Source organism: Macrosteles quadrilineatus, unplaced genomic scaffold (assembly GCF_028750875.1).
Source record: "Macrosteles quadrilineatus isolate MER2022 unplaced genomic scaffold, UCM_ALF_1.0 Scaffold_1__1_contigs__length_201487025, whole genome shotgun sequence".
NCBI lineage: Eukaryota > Metazoa > Arthropoda > Insecta > Hemiptera > Cicadellidae > Macrosteles > Macrosteles quadrilineatus.
Window position 1 is genome coordinate 170,964,945 of NW_026542594.1, and position 25,199 is coordinate 170,990,143.

At 37.4% G+C, this 25,199-nt stretch overlaps 1 protein-coding gene and 1 long non-coding RNA gene across 7 annotated transcripts in view; one reads left to right on the top strand and one right to left on the bottom strand.

Annotated features, from left to right (window-relative positions):
- The window catches only part of LOC128989947 (sialic acid synthase-like), a 123,326-nt gene that overhangs the window by 35,780 nt on the left and 62,347 nt on the right, over positions 1–25,199 (top strand). Inside the window, exon 1 of one of the 6 annotated variants that reach the window (XM_054412165.1) lies at positions 24,182–24,253. The exons of 4 other annotated variants lie outside the window; for them this stretch is intronic. The gene's annotated coding sequence lies outside the window, so the exon portion shown is untranslated. Of the gene's footprint in view, positions 1–24,181; positions 24,254–25,199 lie in introns of those variants that run through there. One more of the 6 variants, XM_054412149.1, reaches the window with a different exon arrangement.
- Positions 1,037–24,453, bottom strand: LOC128989986 (uncharacterized). Its single transcript, XR_008490476.1, has 3 exons — positions 24,369–24,453; positions 10,291–10,385; positions 1,037–1,307 (listed from the first exon to the last, which is right to left on the bottom strand). It is a non-coding gene; the product is annotated as an uncharacterized LOC128989986 (long non-coding RNA).

Consider the following 25,199-nt stretch of genomic DNA (forward strand, 5'->3'; position numbering starts at 1 on the left):
ATTTAAATTATAAACCATGGATACAAAATCAAAATCAAAACTGTTCGTTATGCAATTTGGGGGAAGTAGAGGATGTTTACCACTTCGTTGCCAAGTGCCCGATACTGCGTCATTTTAGAATTTTTTGGTTTGGTTTAGAGGTTTTGTCCTGGGATACATTCATATCCTTGTTGAACGGTGCTGATTGGGTGCGGCTTGCCCGATTCCTACAGCAAGCTTGGCGGTACAGATGGGAAATTATTCAAGAATTTAATTATTAACCTTTTTTTCAAGCTCTGAGCACTCTCTAGTTTTAAGAAATTTATAAATTACAAATATATGTATAAATGTATAGAATAAAAAAAACATAAACAAATAAATAAATAAATGTTTTTAATAGAAATATGCTTAATGGTACATTAGAAAGGTAATTTGAATGTATAAAAATGTACTGTACTTGTTTTATCTAGCATTTACAATGTGTTTGCCAACCCGGCTGACGGTCTTATAAGACCAAGTTGGAAAAATGCGAGCCTGCTGTGTGAATCATGAACTGGTTATACTATGGAAATGTATTGTAAAACTTGTACTTAGATTATGTAAATAAAGCATTTGTTTCATTCATTCATTCATAATTGTGGTATGTCAAAAGATTCTTTAAAACACTGTCTAAATCACAATGGTAATAACTACTCATATTCATCAAATTATTAAAACGGAATAAAAGTGATAAAACTGATAAAACTGATTAAAACTGTAAAGGCTGGCCAGCACTGTCTTACTGCCACTGACAAAATAAAGCTCACTGTGGTTGGATAAGGTTATCTTTTATTCGATCAATAATATATTCAAACCAAGGGTCACAATGAATAACATACTATAATCAGTTTTACATTAGTTTTTTAGGGACTTGTGTCCCTACAAGCCATTAGTTTTTTTATTAATTTTTTAAATTTTTTATAAGATGTGACACAATTTAAGTTTACATGTTTTTGAATGAACAAGATGAAAGAATATTAGGTATATAAATAAGTTTACAATTTCTTTTTGAATCTTGTTTATGGTATTTACTCTATTTATATTACAATCTCATTTACCATTGATTCTACAGTCATGACGATAGCTTGGGTAATACTCAATGCCATCGTTCAATATTTCTGAGGTTGTTTGACATGTGAATCCTCTTTTACATTTATAGTAGTCTGATTCTTTTGATTTGGAACTTATGGTAACGCAGTGAATGCAAGGTTTATTCATCTTGCCATCATTTCTTTGGTAACCTTCAGTCCTGAATCCCCATTTACATTTGAAAGCCTCACAGAGTGTACCTGAAACATAACAGTTATTTATATAACTCCAACATTTACACTTACAAAATACATATGTGACATTCGCATCTAACAATGGCTAATGAGGAAGTTTGTCAGCCTTCGAGAAATTTTAAACTTTGCAGTAATCTACAGTGACATTGTCCATACTAAACTCAACTAAATATGTGCAAGTGACTAGAATATAAAGCTTAGTTGATCCAAAAATTTAATGATAGAGGAACAGGTTAGAAAGTATAGTTAAGTCGAACTTGCATCATCGCGACTAAGAAGATTCTGAGATCGATAATTCTCAATATCAAGTTAGAGGAGATTATGATGATGTCTCCTCAATGCTTGCGGAATTTCACCTCCCTTGAGTTTTAAGTTACTCTTTATGAAACACCATTGAATATGGCAAAATTTATATGACTTAGCAAGATTGCGTATCTGAGCGCTCCCAAGTTTGCTCGTGGGAAATGATAACCCTCTTGACATGTGAGTCTAATGAAAAAGACAATGTGTGATAAAATTGGATCAGCAATAAAAGCCAGAATAATTGCCCTTCCTATATGACCAAGGTTGCGTGAACTGTAGATGTACACCCCAGAATTTTACTTTTGGAATTTTTCCCCACCCAAAGTAAAATTATACGAGTAGGCCCTACCTAAGTCAGAATATAACGCCCTGACGTGATATAGAATTCGATGAGAATCATTATTTTTGTACGTATAGTAATGGGTTTCTTTCAGAGAGAGATCCTTAAACAGTTAACTAACATTTACAGATTTTTATATTAATGTAAAATCCTTATCTTTTTGATCAGATTTAAACAATTCCCGTCATAATTTTGTGTTTTATAACCACTATAAACCGCTGAAGCAGTGCCTTCGCTACGGGTCAAAATGAACTTTGGTATTGATCTCCCATCGAACATCAGTTATTAAGAATTAAATCCATGACCAAAGTAAACTAAGTGAGAATTTAATTTATAACATTAATTAATTGACCTTCTGCCTTTAGTATCAAACCACTGCCTCTGGAACAACCTATACAGGGTGTATACAAACTCCCTTAAGTGGTTTTCATATTGTTTTCTGTCTGACAGTCTGTATGTTATTTTCACAAATATATCCATACCTTGCGATTTTCTTCAAACATAGTGCACAGATATGGATAGGCAAAGATAGGACCAAATTGTTATTAAGTATTAGATATATACATTATATAAATTACAATAGTGGCAATTCTCTAAAATAATTTTATGCCCCTATATTATTTTATGCTTTCTAGTGGCATATTCTCTCTTAAATATCTTTAAAATAAATAATTACCACCAGCGTTGCTATGCTATTGCATGGCAACACTGGTGGCGCTGCCTATGGATTGACAGGCAAAGCTCTCTCAAACCGCTTAATGCTTTTTACCATGCGGTTGGCATTCTGGGTTATAGTAGTACGTTTTCTGTGATGATACGCATGAGTTATGCCGGAACGTGGAACGTGTTATCAGTAAATGGTGTTATCCAGGACATCCAGCATATCGCACCTTCTCTAAATGCGTTTCGCACAACGAGTGTTACGAGCAGCACAACCCTACGAGAGTAGTGGTTAAAATCCTCAGCTCTCATCACGGCTTGCTTCACCTCCTCAACAGCGTCAACCGTAGATCACCCCATCCTGACTCCATACTGACGAGAGGACGGCTGAATTCAGTCGGGAACAAATCAACTTCTCGTGGACTTTGCCGGCCGTATCCAACATACACAGAGGTCTGTAAGAGGATGGCAGGTCTGGATCTCCCTTCTCCTTTCCAACAAGCACAAGCCTAGCTGATTTCCAGCAGGAGGGAAAACTCCTTTGGCTAGACAGGCATTGTACATGCGCAAAAGGATCAAGGGGTTAGTGGTCAAAACCTTCTTGAAGACTTCGCTGGGTACCTCATCAGGTCCATGAGCCTTATTGTTCTTCAGAAATAGGACGGCCACCTCCATCTCTCCAAGACTGAAAAATGGTACGCCACCCACTCTTCCAAAATCCCACAGTGGGTGCAATGTATGAGCTGGGAAAAGGGACTCGACTATCCTCTCCATAGTGGCCCCATCCATGATGGAAGGTGGAGAGCGGGTGCTAAGTTTCTTGGTTACAAGTTTTTATTCCAGGCCCCACGGATTGGAATCGACATCGTCCCTTAATGTCTCCCAGCAACTGAGAAGACACTATCTAGCCACTCACATCCGACGTCTGTCTACAGGTTCTCTGGCCCTTGTAGCAAGTCTTCTGGCTCTCAATGCTGCCCGGTGCAGTTCCGCAATCTCGGCAGTCCACCAGTAGACTGGTCGCTTATGGCACCGAGATCTCCTGCGAGGCATAGGCTCATCGCAAGCCAAGATGATCAGTCCCATCATGAATGTAACTAACGCCTCTGCGCCAGCCACGCCAGTTGCAGGAGGAACCACCGGCGTTCATCGTAAGATGGCTTCATTGAATTTTACCCCATCCCATTTTTTTATATTCCATCCAACGGGCACTTGATGAAACGTAGCTACTTGTCTCTGATGATCATCCAGGACATTAAAAATTATGTACTGGTGGTCACTGGCCATGTAAACCTCCAGGACTCTTCTGGCTCTGATCCTTGGCAAAAGAGATTCAAATGCAAAGGTTATGTCTGGGATCGTTCCCCGCATCCCAGGGCACCGGAAAGTTGGCGTGTTTCCCCCATTGACGACAACGAGTCTAGCTCTGGCAGCGAAGTCCAGAATATACTTGCCCCGGGAATTGGTGAGGGTCATTCCCCATTCGACAGCCCTTGCATTAAAATCCCCACCAACGACGACGTGTCCTGTGGTATCGCGCACGCTCTCTTCCAGGTGGTGTATCTTCTCGCGAAAGTCACGGATGGCCTCGTTGGGAGTGAGGTAGACATTGAAGTAAGTGACATCTCGGCACCGGACCCAAATGAAACCACCGCCCTTCGCGTGACCACTCACTTGTACTTTAGCTGCATTTCGTGCCCAAAATGCAGTAGTACTATGACTATCGGGGAACCAAAAAGATGGATCCCTATCTCGGTACTGGTACTGTTTGCTGACCAAGAGCGCATCGACATCGTGTTCGAGGTCAAGCTGACAGAGAAGTGCGTCGCTCAAGATTGCACTGAAGTACTCTTATCTTTGTATGAGGGCTTTCGCTTGCTGTAGTGCAGATTTAAATACAGTACACTGCCCAGACCCAGCTATATGCTTTAAGTGTTTGTCAGCGATCCCATTTCCTTTGCAAAGGAAGCAGGACTCGACTTGACAGTCCTTACGGGTGTGACCCACCTTCTGGCACCGAAGGCAGTTCTTGTCAGTCCCATTGCAGTTTCGGGAGGAATTGCCGAAAGAGAGGCATTTAAAACACCTAACTTCCACCCTCCATCTGAGCCTGCAGTAGACTGACTCTCAGATGCTCAGGTGCCAGAACCTCATTGGCATGTGCGTCTGCAATTTTGGCGACCGCCATCCGCTGCTAACTCCTATTCGGTTTTGTGAGGCACACTTTAAGAAAAGCCGCTTGCCCGCCAAGCTCGGGGATAGCTTTTTTCAGTGCCTCAACAATATCAACCTCCGTCGACACACAATCAATGTCTCGTACCTCGACTCATGTCTTTGGCTCAAGAGCACGGACGGTGCCCTGGCCTTCAACAGCTGCCTTCAGTTCGGCAGTAAAGGCGGGTTTGTTTTTCGACCTACCAAGTTCATGGAGATGTCCCCGTCACGGGTTCGTCTAATCGACCGTACAGCCGTATCGGCCTGCTCTGGATTAGCCTTGGCCTTAATTGCACATAAGACCTCGGTGAAAGATCTCCCCCCTGAGGTTTTGACCAGGATTGCCTCAGTTGTAGGTTTTTTGGCCGTGACTTTTTCGGAGCAGAGACCGAGCTGGGACGAGTTTGGGCCCCGACGGTTGGGCCTTCACTGCCAAATTCTTCATAGAGGCGACCTCCACCCGCCTCAATTGCCTCTTCTCCTTTCGGGAACGGCGTTTTTCCCACGCAGCCCCAGGTGTCTCTACAACTGACCCCTTTCGGCAACTTCCCCAAAGGAGGTCGTAGGTATCTGTTGCTGTCGGTGGTTCACTGGAGCTGCAGCTACGTCGGAAAAGGATCTGGACATAGCAGACGATAGGTCCGTCTGAGTTGCCTTGGCCTTAACCATGGTCCTTTTCCTTTTGGTCTGGACGCCTTCTTCTCTTTTTTGATGACTCTCCGATGTGGAAGGCCTCCAAAGTTTCTTAGAAGGCAGCGCTCTTTCATCGGGCAGGGACACCACCTTCAAGGCAATCTTTTCCATGGCCGCCATACTCACCAGCCAGCAGGTAAAAACGAAGCCAAGGGCATCCTCTCGTTTGGCCATACCATTTTTGACCACTTGATTTACGGCTTCCTGGGTCTGGAAGGTGTAAAGCATAGCCTTAATCGTCCCCTCTATGTCTCGGAGCCGGTCTTCGATGCTACTCTTTGCGTCAAGATATTCCTGACGCAGAAGCACCATCTCAGAGCCTTCCAACCGCAACGTTGCTGTGAAAGACTCCTCCGGCATCCCTACAGCAGAACTGATTGGCAGGGGAGTTGCTGCAACGCCAGTTCAACGCCTGCATCCCCAACGTTGTCTGCGCCGTTCCCAGCTCCACTTGCCAAAAGCGATCCTAAATGGGGGAACTCCTTAGTGCATTTGAAAGGTGCAGGTGGTGGATATTTCCTCACGTCTTTTGGTGGTGGCGACCTCTAAACCTTGGAGCTACGAACAAAAGGGTTCCACTCTACATCCAACTTCTTTTCTTGCTCATTTGAGCTCTTAATCAAAAGTGTGTTATTGGGGGTTTTATTAAAAGCCATCGTGTGTATTCTAATTGTAATCGAATATATTAATCACAATGGTACTAAAATTAAATAATCCAATATATGAAACAGTAGCACAATTGAGGAAATGGTAATGGAAATGAATACAAACACAGCATGTATACTATTTTTTTTAATCTAGTGGTGTCTGTCTGTATGTTTGTTACTAATAGGCGCATAAACTTTAAAAGTTCTCAGGTGAGGTTTATAAAAGTAAATATTAATTAGTATCCATGGCTGCCATGAGTACACATAAAATGTTTGCAATTTGCTATGCCACCCAATAATGTAAACTAGCTAAACTGTCAAACCACATTAATTCACAATTCCAAGCTGGTTTATAAATAGGCCTATTATATTCTCTACATTCATATGACATGTTTATTTATTCTTATATTTGATGGTATATTAATTATTGATTTTATGAAATAAGCGAGATTGTATACGCACACAGGTAGCCAGCCTGTAGTGTGAGACTCCTGAAAATTATCAGACTACTCACTAAAAAAAACCCCTCTACTCTGTTGGACACAGACCTGGAATTGTTTGTCACATTACTTCAAGTCAGGCCAACATGTGACATAAGCCCTCAGGGCTCGCACCGTTTCTGGCATTTAGATTCTTAATGACCTACACCGCATCCCGGTCAAGGTCGATCTTCTTGGCGCGGAGAATACCCTGGATATAATGTGACACACAGGTCCAATTGTCCTATTGTCCTCACCCTCCGTCATAATCGGTATGACCGTGTCCACCGACAGCAGTCCTACTAACTGTTGAGCCTCCAGGCGGGGACTTTCCCAGCGCTGGCAGTGTAAAAATGTATGTTCCACGTCATCGAGAATGCCTGGGCAGTATATGCAGTCGGGTGACACGGCTTTGCCCATCCTGAACAGGTACGACCGGAAAAAGCCGTGTCCCGTCAGAAATTGGGTGAGGTAGAAGTCCACCTCTCCGTGCCACCGATCCACCCAAAGTTGGACTTGCTGTATCAGTCGCCTGGTCCAGAGTCTCCGTGTCTCCTGTTCCAAGCCCTCCTGCCACAGCTGGTAGGTGCGGGTGCGTTCCTCTGTTCGTGCCTCGTCCTCCCCACGTCGCCGGTAAATTGCCTTTCTCTCCGCCGCCAAAAGTTTGACGGGGATGACTCCAGCAATCACCAGAACGGCGGGCTCGGACACTGTTCGGTCCGAAAATTTCGCTAATGTGAATAATTGTATTGAAAGATTTTGGTGTAAAAAACAGTGAAATTATAAAGTTTACATTACTTGAATCATTTCAAAATTTGTGAACAATTGACATGTGTGTAGAGTAGGGCACACACCTTAAACATTGAAACTTTTTCTCAAGGAGATAATTAATTGTATATTTTAGCCATTTTTAGAGAAATATTGTTCACACCATTTGACTTTACACAAATTTTAAAATCATAATTTCATATTACTACCCATAGTTTTATTTATGATGTTTTCTAAACCAGAGGTAGCTACTATACCTATCTGTATTATAACTTTTGACACTTCCTGTAGATTTCACATTCTATTCTAATAATGAATAACTTTTTACGAGGGTCTGATCATTACATGTATATTTTCAACGAAGTTCCTCTTAACTTAACCTACCCTCGACATGAACATTGTTCGAATGACGTTAGATTTCCTAATTCTAAGCTAATATACAAATATTTCAATTTAAAAACAACAATAAAAATAAGTTGTATATGTACTAGCCTTTGGTGCATGAATAGTAGGAGCTATAAATAGTAGGGCTAAGTATATTTCTGTTTGTTTTAGTAGTAAGAGTGTTAATGTTTTTGTTTTTTCACATAGTATATAATGAGCTATTTTTATAATCAATGCTAAGTGAGCAATGCTTTTTAAAAGCAAGATCACATGTTTATTTTAATTCAAACCGTAATATTAACCAGATGTTGTAAATTATTGTTTGTCTGTGTTTGATTTTATCATTTAAAATACCCCCACCGCAGCAAACTTGCAGTCTAAGCGAATTTCCATTTGCCTGATTGGATTTACACTAAAATGTCTCCTTAAAAATATCACATTTATTCCCTATTTAAATAGAATCAGTTTAACACATACTTAGGTTTGCTGCAACAGGAAGGGTAAAAGTGTTTTTTTATGTAAAATGTTAATAGTTAGTAAGAAATAAAAACATTTTCCAAATTTGGGCTAAAAATGTTAATAAACAAGCAAACTACAACAGTTTACTTATTCTCCATAAGAATAACATGGAAATTTTAAACTTACAATTTTTTGAAATTTTCTCCGTAACCATTAGGTGCATTATAACGCTTCAATATACTAAATTATTTGTTTTTTTAACCTCTACAAAATAGTTTGGAAAGAAATTGTAAAATTTTATGTTTTTTGAGTCAAAAGTGGGAAAACCCCATTTTTACCCCATCAAACCCCCCATAAACCCCTGTTCCCATGGTCCGATCATGCTGGTTCGCGAACTCGTTCGAATAAACATAGGTTTACACGTTTGTACCAAATTTCATCAAAATCGGATCGTTTTTGCTCGAGTTATCGCGCTAACGGACACATATATAAATATATATATATATATATATATATATATGAATTTGAACAGATGGTGTTTTTGGCCTCTAGGGACCTCAAAACGAAAAAAAAATCGGTCCCGGGTCCAGGTCTTACCATGAGTACTACGGTAATAGCTTATTCCCTATATGGGAAATTCGCTAAAAGTAACTTAAAGTTTTGGAGTTTTTTATTTGTTTTCTTTTTTGAAAATGTTTCTTATGTAATTAGTAAAAGTTTTTGATAGGTACATTTATTGGAATTGAATCTTATTTTACACTGTTTTTTATTTCATATTTCAAAAAGCACTATTAAACACACATCTACCCCTGAGGCCCGGACGAAGGACGAGTACTCTGCTAGTATAGTATATAAATGAATTAATTAAGGCAAAATTATATAAAAGGTTAGAAATTTCTTTTATCATATGTAATTTATTTATTTACATATTTTGGCTAGTCAGTAAATATCTTAATAAAAAAATTTTACTTTGGTACTAAATTATATATGATAAATTGCAGTCATTTTTTAATGTTACTTAGCACGATAACTCGAGCAAAAAAAAATCCAATTTTGATGAATTTGGTATAAATGTGTAAATCTACATTTACTCGAACGAGTTCGTTAACCAGCATGAGCTTTCTAAACCATTTTGTAGAGCAGAAAAACAAATACTTTCGTATAATGAAGCGTCGTTTTATACCTAACCGTTACAGAAAAAATTTCAAAATTTAAAAAAAAATGTAAATTTAAAATTGTCAAGTTATTCTTATGGAGAAAAAAAAACTGTTTTAGCTTGTTTGACTGTAGACATATTTTGATGAAATTTGGAAAATCTGTTTACTTCATACTAAGCTATCAATATTTCAATAAAAACATACCTTATTATCTTTCCTGTAGCAGCAAATCCTAAGTACTCATTAAAATGTATTCCAAAGCTGATTTATAAATAGGCCTATTCTCCTTATTCATATGACATGTTTATTTATTCTTATATTTGATGGTTCATTGATTATTGATTTTATGAAATAAGTGAGATTGTATATCTGTTGCTGTATCTAACCCTAATTAATTATTTAAAATTTTGCTAATGTGAATAATTGTATTGAAAGATTTTGGTGTAAAAAAAGTGAAATTATAAAGTTTACATTTACTTGAATCATTTCAAAATGTTTGAACAATTAACATGTGTTTAGAGTAGGGTACACACCTTTTAATAATTTTATTATTTTAATGAAATTTGGAAAATCTGTTTACTTCATATTAAGCTATCAAAATTTCAATAAATACCTTATTATCTTTCCTGTAGCAGCAATCCTAAGTACTCATTAAAATTTATGATATTTATATAGGAAATAAAATCTGTCATTTTTTTAGGGAATAATTTGGTGGAATTCCAGACAGGTAAATAGAAATTCGCCTAGTCTGCAGGTTTAAAGTGGTGATGGTAAGTATTTTGTACGGATAAGCATTATTTAACATTACCAATCACCTAATATTAATCCAAATTTGTTAAGCTACTGGTGTAATCATTAATAAAAGATACATTGTAAAACACTTACACATTAGAAGCAGGAGAATCAAGTTGATCAAGTACATGATGCTTCATGTAGAGATACTTTGGAACTGTATAATGATGGTTGCAAGAGTACAGGTTCTGTCAACAGAAAACTACTCTAATTAGATGGTGAACTAATTTATGTAACTTGTCATTGTAAAATGATGATAGATACTTTCTAATTGCCGTAATTAATCTTGAACATGAAAACTGTAACACACTACAGTTTTCATGTTCAAGATTTATTCATTTATTCATGTAAATTGTCACAAATTACACCATATACAGAGGAGTTTCCTCAATGGTAGATGACATGTCAAAAATATGATACAAAAATGTTAAAAACTAAATTAAAATGTAACATTAAACATAATGAGAAAACAAACTCTCCACATGAACCATTTACAAACCACTATTACAATATAAAATGAAATCCTCTACTGAATAAAACATATGGCTCTTTAGATAGTTAACAAGTTTTCTTTTAAATGCTTTAGCAGAAGATTCATTGCGAATATGAGAAGGTAGTTTATTAAATAATCGGCTGCCTGTATAGAATGGTGTCTTTTCAAAAGCTGCTGTTCGATGCATCGGCAAAGAAAGATTACAATTACGTGTAGGATAGTTATGTGTAGATTTTAAAAGAGTGAATTTGTGAAAATTTTCTTATAAGAAGATTATAAGAAATTACAGAAAACAATAATCAGATCACATCTATTATTAGTGAATTTCGCCATAGGGAAGTAGCTATTACCGTAGGTGGCACGGTTGTAATGTGTGTTTTACAATTTTTTTTACAAAATTAAATCATTTGATTCCATCTTTATTTCAACTTAAGGGTCCGCAGGACAGCTAGTCGGAAATCTCAGCACGATGTAGCTAACGGCCGCTTGGAGCGCTGCACAATGGAGGGGAGCAGAAGAGGGGCCGAGTGAGTGGGAGAGGGGATGAGAAAGCGGCGCGGCGGCGGCGCCCAGCAGGAGGAGAGGAACCGCTTACCCACGCGCACTGGCATACTCACTGTTTTATCACCCCACTAGTGCAACTTTCACTCCACAAAACACCGCGAGCCAAGGCGCGGTAAATGAGCGCCGGGAATGCTTCAAAACTCACCACTCGTGCTTATCCATATACTAAATAAATATTTAAAGTAGGCTACAGTACTGGGTTTTGTCAGTAAATGCATTTTGGCTGTAAACAGATTACTGTACCATAAGTAAACCCAGTTATGGTAGGTATAATATTTTGAAATATAAAAACAACAGTTGAAATAAAAAAAAATTATTTCAATTATTTATAATTTACCTTTATTTACAAATTATTAAATAATTACAATAATGTATCAGTTTTATTCAACAAAACTTTTCAAAACCTATCCCTTATTGGGAGTCCCCTAGGGTGTCTTGGGTCGATCAGCTCTGGCAATACACATTTGAAATAAAAATTAGTCATGGTTTTTTCCATTTGGTTTTCCCAAAACTGGTCGTCCCAGTAGTAGTAAACCTATCCTAAACCTTCCTGCTATCTAAGCGAATTTCCATTTGCCTGATTTGATTTACAATTCATTCTAAATAGTATAAGTCTAATGATAACAAATAGCAGTTACAATTCCTTCAGTCCAGGCAATTGTTCATTGGGGTGTTTAATATGAAATATTGTTGCATGATGTTTATATTTCAAACTGAAGAAAGATTTTTAAAGAAGACAGTACATCAATGTCTTTATTTATACTTAAACATTCGTCAACTTCGATGATGCAGAAGGTTCTGTGACAACATCCAATGTGATAGACGTGTTACCTCTTACACTTTGTGGAATAGTCGAAGGCTCACTGGCGTTCACGTCATTTTCAATTCCACTGCAAAATTAATTAAACATATTTGATTTAGAATCAACTATTATAATTATTGAGAATATGATAATATCTGCAATAGTAAAACACAGTACTAGATTTTCAAACAATACAACAAGGTTTCATTTATATGACGTATAAAATAGCTCAATGTAAATAGCTAGCTATTCCATTACCATAGGCCTATTAATTGTTTAAATGTTACAAATCCCTATTTATGCAAGTTAAAAATTAACAAAAAAATAATGCTTACTTATCACAATTTTCTGGCGCCTTTCTTTATTGCCCAATTTCCAAGGCTCCATGGCAAAGAATAGCAGTTGATTACTTTGACTTTGTGAAAGGCAAATACCTGGCTGTTGTAGACTATTATTCACGGTACTTGGAAATGATAAATGTGTCCACAATGACTGTAGATGAACTAATCAAGAAGATGAAAGCCAGTTTTGCTCGACATGGGATCCCTGAAATCGTAATTTCTGATTCTGGCTCACAGTTTACAAGCTCAGAATGGAGAGCCTTTGCAGCCGATTTTGGGTTTAAAACTATTTGTTGTAGTCCCTTACACCATCAGGCAAACGGTGAAGCTGAAAGAACAGTCCAAACGCTTAAAAAGATGCTTACAAAGAACAAAGACCCCACTCTAGCATTACTGGAGTACAGGTCAACACCAGGTCCATCAGGGTACAGCCCTTCGGAATTGTTGATGGGAAGAAGACTAAGAACCCGACTACCGTCATTGACAAAAGATCTCAAGCCTAAAATGGTAGATCACAAGACATTTAGAGAATTGGACAAACTATATAGAGCAACTCAAGAAGATTACTTCAATAAACGGCATGGAGTGAGAGATGAAAAGCAATTCACTATTGGATGCAACGTGTATATTCCTGATAGGAGAGAAGATGGGAAGATAGTTAATAAAGTAACTCCAAGATCATACACAGTTAAGACAAACGAAGGCATGTTACGTCGCAACGGGGTAATGCTAAGACAACTACAACCCAAAACATCTGATGACCCTGGAACTGAGCCTAATTGTTTTTCCTCATTTGGTAGACAAATAAATCCATCAAGAAGAACATGTCTTTAAAATACCCCCGCCGCAGCAAACCTGCAGACTAAGCGAATTTCCATATGTCTGACTGGATTTACACTAAAATGTCTACTTAAATAATTTACAAATAAAAAACTTTTTTAAACAAAACGTTTTTAAACGCCCTAAAAAGTAGAAAATAATTTACAAACAATTTATAAATATGTTGAGAGAGTATAAATACTTGTACGACTTAAAACGAAAAACGTGGGGTGCATGCAATAGATAGTTTACAATTACCTTCACCTACTGAACTAATGTATTATTATCAATTAATTGCATGCACCCAACGTTTTTCGTTTTAAATCGTACAAGTATTTATACTCTCTCAACATATTTATAAATTGTTTGTAAATTATTTTCTACTTTTTAGGGCGTTTAAAAACGTTTTGTTTAAAAAAGTTTTTTATTTGTAAATTATTTTATACTTTTTAGTTTTAATGTGTGTGCATGTTAAATCTATTTCAAGCATCTATATCAGATTAAGACAGAGGCATGTGGGAAATCTAAGGTTTATTTGAGTTTTTTTGCATATAATTATGTATTAGATTGCATGTATGGCCTACTAACTATAAATATATCAATCTATTTAATCGCAATGTTTCTCAAATATAGTACAAAGATATGTTATTCATAAATATATTTGATAAAATTGGTACTTGAAATGAAAGCTATATCGTTTGCCGATTTACAAACTTCCGATTCCTATTTAAGCTTATAACTAGTCTTTTTTTCTTTTCCTTCTCTAGCCGTCGTTTTCGTTGGGTGACTGTCTCCTTGACCATAATATCATGCAATATTCACAAATAATTGATATTATTACATGTTTACAGATCGCTAATCCGAAAACTCACAATATATAATAATTTACCTAGGTATAGTTTGTTATGGAATTTCTCTGCAATGCATTCACTCGAAATATTTATCGTTTACTTTATAGAATACTAAATAAACAAAAATTGACATTATTTACAAACACCTTGATACCTGCAATCAGATTGTTTATCTTTATTTTGAAATGTTTGTTTGTAAAAAGAATCTCTTGGGAGCATAACCTGTACCTCTTAACCTCTGCTCTTCGAACTGTCAAATTTAAGTATTTACAGCTGACTTAAATTAATTAATGTGTTTACATTTTTACAAAATGTAAACATGGAAAATTTGGAAGCCAGTGGGGCGTAGCCCAAGGGAAATATGAAAATTGAATGATATAATATTGCATTGTCATGCATTTCTGAGTTATGTTTCAAATTTCAAGTCTCTAGCTTATCGGGAACATCGTTTAAAATTGATATCAAAATTTGTAGGAAAGCAAGCTAGTAAAAACAAGCCCATAGGGCGTAGCCCGAAAGGAAATATGAAAACTAAATGATATAATATTGCAATGTCATCCATTTGTGAGCTATGTTTCAAATTTCGAGTCTCTAGCTCATCGGGAAGTATCAAAATTTGCAAGAAATCGATTTAATAAAAACAAGCCCATGGGGCGAAGCCCAAGGGAAATATGAAAATTAAATTTTATAATATTGCATTGTCTTCCATTTGTGAGATATGTTTCAAGTTTCAAGTCCCTAGCTCATCGGGAAGTTAGTATAAAATCGGTTGCAAAATTTGTAGCGGACAAGAAAGTGACCTAATAAAAACGTTTTAAAATTTTTTCAAACGTTTTCATTAGGTCGCTTTCTTGTCCGCTACAAATTTTGCAACCGATTTTATACTAACTTCCCGATGAGCTAGGGACTTGAAACTTGAAACATATCTCACAAATGGAAGACAATGCAATATTATACAATTTAATTTTTATATTTCCCTTGGGCTACGCCCCATGGGCTTGTTTTTATTAAATCGATTTCTTGCAAATTTTGATACTTCCCGATGAGCTAGAGACTTGAAATTTGAAACATAGCTCACAAATGGATGACATTGCAATATTATATCATTTAATTTTCATATTTCCTTTCGGGCTACGCCCCATGGGCTTGTTTTTATTAGCTCGCTTTCCTACAAATTTTGATATCAATTTTAAACGATGTAACCGATAAACTAGAGACTTGAAATTTGAAACATAGCTCACAAATGCATGACAATGCGATATTATATAATTTAATTTTCATATTTCCCTTGGGCTACGCCCCATGGGCTTCCAAATTTTTCATGTTTACATTTTGAAAGGATGTAAATATATCAACTAATTTAAGTCAGCTGTAAATAATTAAATTTGACAGTTCAAAAAGCAGAGGTTAAGAGGTACAGGTTCTGCTCCCAAGAGATTCTTTATACAAACAAACATTTCAAAATAAAGATAAACAATCTGATTGCAGATATAAAGGAGTTTGTTAATAAAGTCATTTGTTATTTATTTAGTATTCTATAAAGTAAACAATAAATCAAATAGATTGATATATTTATAGTTAGTAGGTAGGCCATACATGCAATCTAATACATAATTATATGCAAAGAAACTCAAATAAACCTTGGATTTCCCACATGCCTCTGTCTTAATCTGATATAGACGCTTGAAATAGATTTAACATGCACACACATTAAAACTAAAAAGTATAAAATAATTTATAAATAAACAACTTTTTTAAACAAAACGTTTTTAAACGCCCTAAAAAGTACAAAATAATTTACAAATAATTTATAAATATGTTGAGAGAGTATAAATACTTTTACGATTTAAAACGAAAAACGTGGGGTGCATGCAATAGATAGTTTACCTTCGTAACCTTAGTTTACCTTAGTAACCTTCACCTACTGAACTAATGTATTATTATCAATTAATTGCATGCACCCAACGTTTTTCGTTTTAAATCGTACAAATATTTATACTCTCTCAACATATTTATAAATTATTTGTAAAGCGTCAACCGTAGATCACCCCATCCTGACTCCATACTGACGAGAGGACGGCTGAATTCAGTCGGGAACAAATCAACTTCTCGTGGACTTTGCCGGCCGTATCCAACATACACAGAGGTCTGTAAGAGGATGGCAGGTCTGGATCTCCCTTCTCCTTTCCAACAAGCACAAGCCTAGCTGATTTCCAACGTTTTTAAACGCCCTAAAAAGTACAAAATAATTTACAAATAATTTATAAATATGTTGAGAGAGTATAAATACTTTTACGATTTAAAACGAAAAACGTCTGGATCTCCCTTCTCCTTTCCAACAAGCACAAGCCTAGCTGATTTAAAACGTTTTTAAACGCCCTAAAAAGTACAAAATAATTTACAAATAATTTATAAATATGTTGAGAGAGTATAAATACTTTTACGATTTAAAACGAAAAACAAGCACAACTATTCTCCAACTGTTCTCCTTTCCAACAAGCACAAGCCTAGCTGATTTCCAACGTTTTTAAACGCCCTAAAAAGTACAAAATAATTTACAAATAATTTATAAATATGTTGAGAGAGTATAAATACTTTTACGATTTAAAACGAAAAAGGTCTGGATCTCCCTTCTCCTTTCCAACAAGCACAAGCCTAGCTGATTTAAAACGTTTTTAAACGCCCTAAAAAGTACAAAATAATTTACAAATAATTTATAAATATGTTGAGAGAGTATAAATACTTTTACGATTTAAAACGAAAAACGTGGGGTGCATGCAATAGATAGTTTACCTTCGTAACCTTAGTTTACCTTAGTAACCTTCACCTACTGAACTAATGTATTATTATCAATTAATTGCATGCACCCAACGTTTTTCGTTTTAAATCGTACAAATATTTATACTCTCTCAACATATTTATAAATTATTTGTAAAGCGTCAACCGTAGATCACCCCATCCTGACTCCATACTGACGAGAGGACGGCTGAATTCAGTCGGGAACAAATCAACTTCTCGTGGACTTTGCCGGCCGTATCCAACATACACAGAGGTCTGTAAGAGGATGGCAGGTCTGGATCTCCCTTCTCCTTTCCAACAAGCACAAGCCTAGCTGATTTCCAGCAGGAGGGAAAACTCCTTTGGCTAGACAGGCATTGTACATGCGCAAAAGGATCAAGGGGTTAGTGGTCAAAACCTTCTTGAAGACTTCGCCGGGTACCTCATCAGGTCCATGAGCCTTATTGTTCTTCAGAAATAGGACGGCCACCTCCATCTCTCCAAGACTGAAAAATGGTACGCCACCCACTCTTCCAAAATCCCACAGTGGGTGCAATGTATGAGCTGGGAAAAGGGACTCGACTATCCTCTCCATAGTGGCCCCATCCATGATGGAAGGTGGAGAGCGGGTGCTAAGTTTCTTGGTTACAAGTTTTTATTCCAGGCCCCACGGATTGGAATCGACATCGTCCCTTAATGTCTCCCAGCAACTGAGAAGACACTATCTAGCCACTCACATCCGACGTCTGTCTACAGGTTCTCTGGCCCTTGTAGCAAGTCTTCTGGCTCTCAATGCTGCCCGGTGCAGTTCCGCAATCTCGGCAGTCCACCAGTAGACTGGTCGCTTATGGCACCGAGATCTCCTGCGAGGCATAGGCTCATCGCAAGCCAAGATGATCAGTCCCATCATGAATGTAACTAACGCCTCTGCGCCAGCCACGCCAGTTGCAGGAGGAACCACCGGCGTTCATCGTAAGATGGCTTCATTGAATTTTACCCCATCCCATTTTTTTATATTCCATCCAACGGGCACTTGATGAAACGTAGCTACTTGTCTCTGATGATCATCCAGGACATTAAAAATTATGTACTGGTGGTCACTGGCCATGTAAACCTCCAGGACTCTTCTGGCTCTGATCCTTGGCAAAAGAGATTCAAATGCAAAGGTTATGTCTGGGATCGTTCCCCGCATCCCAGGGCACCGGAAAGTTGGCGTGTTTCCCCCATTGACGACAACGAGTCTAGCTCTGGCAGCGAAGTCCATAATATACTTGCCCCGGGAATTGGTGAGGGTCATTCCCCATTCGACAGCCCTTGCATTAAAATCCCCACCAACGACGACGTGTCCTGTGGTATCGCGCACGCTCTCTTCCAGGTGGTGTATCTTCTCGCGAAAGTCACGGATGGCCTCGTTGGGAGTGAGGTAGACATTGAAGTAAGTGACATCTCGGCACCGGACCCAAATGAAACCACCGCCCTTCGCGTGACCACTCACTTGTACTTTAGCTGCATTTCGTGCCCAAAATGCAGTAGTACTATGACTATCGGGGAACCAAAAAGATGGATCCCTATCTCGGTACTGGTACTGTTTGCTGACCAAGAGCGCATCGACATCGTGTTCGAGGTCAAGCTGACAGAGAAGTGCGTCGCTCAAGATTGCACTGAAGTACTCTTATCTTTGTATGAGGGCTTTCGCTTGCTGTAGTGCAGATTTAAATACAGTACACTGCCCAGACCCAGCTATATGCTTTAAGTGTTTGTCAGCGATCCCATTTCCTTTGCAAAGGAAGCAGGACTCGACTTGACAGTCCTTACGGGTGTGACCCACCTTCTGGCACCGAAGGCAGTTCTTGTCAGTCCCATTGCAGTTTCGGGAGGAATTGCCGAAAGAGAGGCATTTAAAACACCTAACTTCCACCCTCCATCTGAGCCTGCAGTAGACTGACTCTCAGATGCTCAGGTGCCAGAACCTCATTGGCATGTGCGTCTGCAATTTTGGCGACCGCCATCCGCTGCTAACTCCTATTCGGTTTTGTGAGGCACACTTTAAGAAAAGCCGCTTGCCCGCCAAGCTCGGGGATAGCTTTTTTCAGTGCCTCAACAATATCAACCTCCGTCGACACACAATCAATGTCTCGTACCTCGACTCATGTCTTTGGCTCAAGAGCACGGACGGTGCCCTGGCCTTCAACAGCTGCCTTCAGTTCGGCAGTAAAGGCGGGTTTGTTTTTCGACCTACCAAGTTCATGGAGATGTCCCCGTCACGGGTTCGTCTAATCGACCGTACAGCCGTATCGGCCTGCTCTGGATTAGCCTTGGCCTTAATTGCACATAAGACCTCGGTGAAAGATCTCCCCCCTGAGGTTTTGACCAGGATTGCCTCAGTTGTAGGTTTTTTGGCCGTGACTTTTTCGGAGCAGAGACCGAGCTGGGACGAGTTTGGGCCCCGACGGTTGGGCCTTCACTGCCAAATTCTTCATAGAGGCGACCTCCACCCGCCTCAATTGCCTCTTCTCCTTTCGGGAACGGCGTTTTTCCCACGCAGCCCCAGGTGTCTCTACAACTGACCCCTTTCGGCAACTTCCCCAAAGGAGGTCGTAGGTATCTGTTGCTGTCGGTGGTTCACTGGAGCTGCAGCTACGTCGGAAAAGGATCTGGACATAGCAGACGATAGGTCCGTCTGAGTTGCCTTGGCCTTAACCATGGTCCTTTTCCTTTTGGTCTGGACGCCTTCTTCTCTTTTTTGATGACTCTCCGATGTGGAAGGCCTCCAAAGTTTCTTAGAAGGCAGCGCTCTTTCATCGGGCAGGGACACCACCTTCAAGGCAATCTTTTCCATGGCCGCCATACTCACCAGCCAGCAGGTAAAAACGAAGCCAAGGGCATCCTCTCGTTTGGCCATACCATTTTTGACCACTTGATTTACGGCTTCCTGGGTCTGGAAGGTGTAAAGCATAGCCTTAATCGTCCCCTCTATGTCTCGGAGCCGGTCTTCGATGCTACTCTTTGCGTCAAGATATTCCTGACGCAGAAGCACCATCTCAGAGCCTTCCAACCGCAACGTTGCTGTGAAAGACTCCTCCGGCATCCCTACAGCAGAACTGATTGGCAGGGGAGTTGCTGCAACGCCAGTTCAACGCCTGCATCCCCAACGTTGTCTGCGCCGTTCCCAGCTCCACTTGCCAAAAGCGATCCTAAATGGGGGAACTCCTTAGTGCATTTGAAAGGTGCAGGTGGTGGATATTTCCTCACGTCTTTTGGTGGTGGCGACCTCTAAACCTTGGAGCTACGAACAAAAGGGTTCCACTCTACATCCAACTTCTTTTCTTGCTCATTTGAGCTCTTAATCAAAAGTGTGTTATTGGGGGTTTTATTAAAAGCCATCGTGTGTATTCTAATTGTAATCGAATATATTAATCACAATGGTACTAAAATTAAATAATCCAATATATGAAACAGTAGCACAATTGAGGAAATGGTAATGGAAATGAATACAAACACAGCATGTATACTATTTTTTTTAATCTAGTGGTGTCTGTCTGTATGTTTGTTACTAATAGGCGCATAAACTTTAAAAGTTCTCAGGTGAGGTTTATAAAAGTAAATATTAATTAGTATCCATGGCTGCCATGAGTACACATAAAATGTTTGCAATTTGCTATGCCACCCAATAATGTAAACTAGCTAAACTGTCAAACCACATTAATTCACAATTCCAAGCTGGTTTATAAATAGGCCTATTATATTCTCTACATTCATATGACATGTTTATTTATTCTTATATTTGATGGTATATTAATTATTGATTTTATGAAATAAGCGAGATTGTATACGCACACAGGTAGCCAGCCTGTAGTGTGAGACTCCTGAAAATTATCAGACTACTCACTAAAAAAAACCCCTCTACTCTGTTGGACACAGACCTGGAATTGTTTGTCACATTACTTCAAGTCAGGCCAACATGTGACATAAGCCCTCAGGGCTCGCACCGTTTCTGGCATTTAGATTCTTAATGACCTACACCGCATCCCGGTCAAGGTCGATCTTCTTGGCGCGGAGAATACCCTGGATATAATGTGACACACAGGTCCAATTGTCCTATTGTCCTCACCCTCCGTCATAATCGGTATGACCGTGTCCACCGACAGCAGTCCTACTAACTGTTGAGCCTCCAGGCGGGGACTTTCCCAGCGCTGGCAGTGTAAAAATGTATGTTCCACGTCATCGAGAATGCCTGGGCAGTATATGCAGTCGGGTGACACGGCTTTGCCCATCCTGAACAGGTACGACCGGAAAAAGCCGTGTCCCGTCAGAAATTGGGTGAGGTAGAAGTCCACCTCTCCGTGCCACCGATCCACCCAAAGTTGGACTTGCTGTATCAGTCGCCTGGTCCAGAGTCTCCGTGTCTCCTGTTCCCAGCCCTCCTGCCACAGCTGGTAGGTGCGGGTGCGTTCCTCTGTTCGTGCCTCGTCCTCCCCACGTCGCCGGTAAATTGCCTTTCTCTCCGCCGCCAAAAGTTTGACGGGGATGACTCCAGCAATCACCAGAACGGCGGGCTCGGACACTGTTCGGTCCGAAAATTTCGCTAATGTGAATAATTGTATTGAAAGATTTTGGTGTAAAAAACAGTGAAATTATAAAGTTTACATTACTTGAATCATTTCAAAATTTGTGAACAATTGACATGTGTGTAGAGTAGGGCACACACCTTAAACATTGAAACTTTTTCTCAAGGAGATAATTAATTGTATATTTTAGCCATTTTTAGAGAAATATTGTTCACACCATTTGACTTTACACAAATTTTAAAATCATAATTTCATATTACTACCCATAGTTTTATTTATGATGTTTTCTAAACCAGAGGTAGCTACTATACCTATCTGTATTATAACTTTTGACACTTCCTGTAGATTTCACATTCTATTCTAATAATGAATAACTTTTTACGAGGGTCTGATCATTACATGTATATTTTCAACGAAGTTCCTCTTAACTTAACCTACCCTCGACATGAACATTGTTCGAATGACGTTAGATTTCCTAATTCTAAGCTAATATACAAATATTTCAATTTAAAAACAACAATAAAAATAAGTTGTATATGTACTAGCCTTTGGTGCATGAATAGTAGGAGCTATAAATAGTAGGGCTAAGTATATTTCTGTTTGTTTTAGTAGTAAGAGTGTTAATGTTTTTGTTTTTTCACATAGTATATAATGAGCTATTTTTATAATCAATGCTAAGTGAGCAATGCTTTTTAAAAGCAAGATCACATGTTTATTTTAATTCAAACCGTAATATTAACCAGATGTTGTAAATTATTGTTTGTCTATGTTTGATTTTATCATTTAAAATACCCCCACCGCAGCAAACTTGCAGTCTAAGCGAATTTCCATTTGCCTGATTGGATTTACACTAAAATGTCTCCTTAAAAATATCACATTTATTCCCTATTTAAATAGAATCAGTTTAACACATACTTAGGTTTGCTGCAACAGGAAGGGTAAAAGTGTTTTTTTATGTAAAATGTTAATAGTTAGTAAGAAATAAAAACATTTTCCAAATTTGGGCTAAAAATGTTAATAAACAAGCAAACTACAACAGTTTACTTATTCTCCATAAGAATAACATGGAAATTTTAAACTTACAATTTTTTGAAATTTTCTCCGTAACCATTAGGTGCATTATAACGCTTCAATATACTAAATTATTTGTTTTTTTAACCTCTACAAAATAGTTTGGAAAGAAATTGTAAAATTTTATGTTTTTTGAGTCAAAAGTGGGAAAACCCCATTTTTACCCCATCAAACCCCCCATAAACCCCTGTTCCCATGGTCCGATCATGCTGGTTCGCGAACTCGTTCGAATAAACATAGGTTTACACGTTTGTACCAAATTTCATCAAAATCGGATCGTTTTTGCTCGAGTTATCGCGCTAACGGACACATATATAAATATATATATATATATATATATATATATATATATATATATATATGAATTTGAACAGATGGTGTTTTTGGCCTCTAGGGACCTCAAAACGAAAAAAAAATCGGTCCCGGGTCCAGGTCTTACCATGAGTACTACGGTAATAGCTTATTCCCTATATGGGAAATTCGCTAAAAGTAACTTAAAGTTTTGGAGTTTTTTATTTGTTTTCTTTTTTGAAAATGTTTCTTATGTAATTAGTAAAAGTTTTTGATAGGTACATTTATTGGAATTGAATCTTATTTTACACTGTTTTTTATTTCATATTTCAAAAAGCACTATTAAACACACATCTACCCCTGAGGCCCGGACGAAGGACGAGTACTCTGCTAGTATAGTATATAAATGAATTAATTAAGGCAAAATTATATAAAAGGTTAGAAATTTCTTTTATCATATGTAATTTATTTATTTACATATTTTGGCTAGTCAGTAAATATCTTAATAAAAAAATTTTACTTTGGTACTAAATTATATATGATAAATTGCAGTCATTTTTTAATGTTACTTAGCACGATAACTCGAGCAAAAAAAAATCCAATTTTGATGAATTTGGTATAAATGTGTAAATCTACATTTACTCGAACGAGTTCGTTAACCAGCATGAGCTTTCTAAACCATTTTGTAGAGCAGAAAAACAAATACTTTCGTATAATGAAGCGTCGTTTTATACCTAACCGTTACAGAAAAAATTTCAAAATTTAAAAAAAAATGTAAATTTAAAATTGTCAAGTTATTCTTATGGAGAAAAAAAAACTGTTTTAGCTTGTTTGACTGTAGACATATTTTGATGAAATTTGGAAAATCTGTTTACTTCATACTAAGCTATCAATATTTCAATAAAAACATACCTTATTATCTTTCCTGTAGCAGCAAATCCTAAGTACTCATTAAAATGTATTCCAAAGCTGATTTATAAATAGGCCTATTCTCCTTATTCATATGACATGTTTATTTATTCTTATATTTGATGGTTCATTGATTATTGATTTTATGAAATAAGTGAGATTGTATATCTGTTGCTGTATCTAACCCTAATTAATTATTTAAAATTTTGCTAATGTGAATAATTGTATTGAAAGATTTTGGTGTAAAAAAAGTGAAATTATAAAGTTTACATTTACTTGAATCATTTCAAAATGTTTGAACAATTAACATGTGTTTAGAGTAGGGTACACACCTTTTAATAATTTTATTATTTTAATGAAATTTGGAAAATCTGTTTACTTCATATTAAGCTATCAAAATTTCAATAAATACCTTATTATCTTTCCTGTAGCAGCAATCCTAAGTACTCATTAAAATTTATGATATTTATATAGGAAATAAAATCTGTCATTTTTTTAGGGAATAATTTGGTGGAATTCCAGACAGGTAAATAGAAATTCGCCTAGTCTGCAGGTTTAAAGTGGTGATGGTAAGTATTTTGTACGGATAAGCATTATTTAACATTACCAATCACCTAATATTAATCCAAATTTGTTAAGCTACTGGTGTAATCATTAATAAAAGATACATTGTAAAACACTTACACATTAGAAGCAGGAGAATCAAGTTGATCAAGTACATGATGCTTCATGTAGAGATACTTTGGAACTGTATAATGATGGTTGCAAGAGTACAGGTTCTGTCAACAGAAAACTACTCTAATTAGATGGTGAACTAATTTATGTAACTTGTCATTGTAAAATGATGATAGATACTTTCTAATTGCCGTAATTAATCTTGAACATGAAAACTGTAACACACTACAGTTTTCATGTTCAAGATTTATTCATTTATTCATGTAAATTGTCACAAATTACACCATATACAGAGGAGTTTCCTCAATGGTAGATGACATGTCAAAAATATGATACAAAAATGTTAAAAACTAAATTAAAATGTAACATTAAACATAATGAGAAAACAAACTCTCCACATGAACCATTTACAAACCACTATTACAATATAAAATGAAATCCTCTACTGAATAAAACATATGGCTCTTTAGATAGTTAACAAGTTTTCTTTTAAATGCTTTAGCAGAAGATTCATTGCGAATATGAGAAGGTAGTTTATTAAATAATCGGCTGCCTGTATAGAATGGTGTCTTTTCAAAAGCTGCTGTTCGATGCATCGGCAAAGAAAGATTACAATTACGTGTAGGATAGTTATGTGTAGATTTTAAAAGAGTGAATTTGTGAAAATTTTCTTATAAGAAGATTATAAGAAATTACAGAAAACAATAATCAGATCACATCTATTATTAGTGAATTTCGCCATAGGGAAGTAGCTATTACCGTAGGTGGCACGGTTGTAATGTGTGTTTTACAATTTTTTTTACAAAATTAAATCATTTGATTCCATCTTTATTTCAACTT